The sequence below is a fragment of the Etheostoma spectabile genome, unplaced genomic scaffold (assembly GCF_008692095.1).
Source record: "Etheostoma spectabile isolate EspeVRDwgs_2016 unplaced genomic scaffold, UIUC_Espe_1.0 scaffold121, whole genome shotgun sequence".
Taxonomy (NCBI): domain Eukaryota; kingdom Metazoa; phylum Chordata; class Actinopteri; order Perciformes; family Percidae; genus Etheostoma; species Etheostoma spectabile.
Genome location: NW_022605571.1, coordinates 66,884 through 67,135, shown reverse-complemented (window position 1 = coordinate 67,135; position 252 = coordinate 66,884).

The following is a 252-nucleotide window of genomic DNA, read 5'->3' as shown; positions in this document are numbered from 1 at the left end:
ATACCATATTCAATCTAAATGGATGGGAATACATCTACTGTACGTTGCATTTGACGCATGATAAGACAACTCAACAGCAGGGCTGCCAACTCTCACGACATCCATTTAAAATGTGTCCTTTGCCATATAAAGACGTGTCCTCCATGTCCTCCATGTCCTCCATGTCCACTGGAGTTCCTCAGCGTCTCTCTAGTAACATCTGTCTGCTCCAGGGAGCTTTGCATAAAAAATGGTTGTCATTCGCAAGGCTAC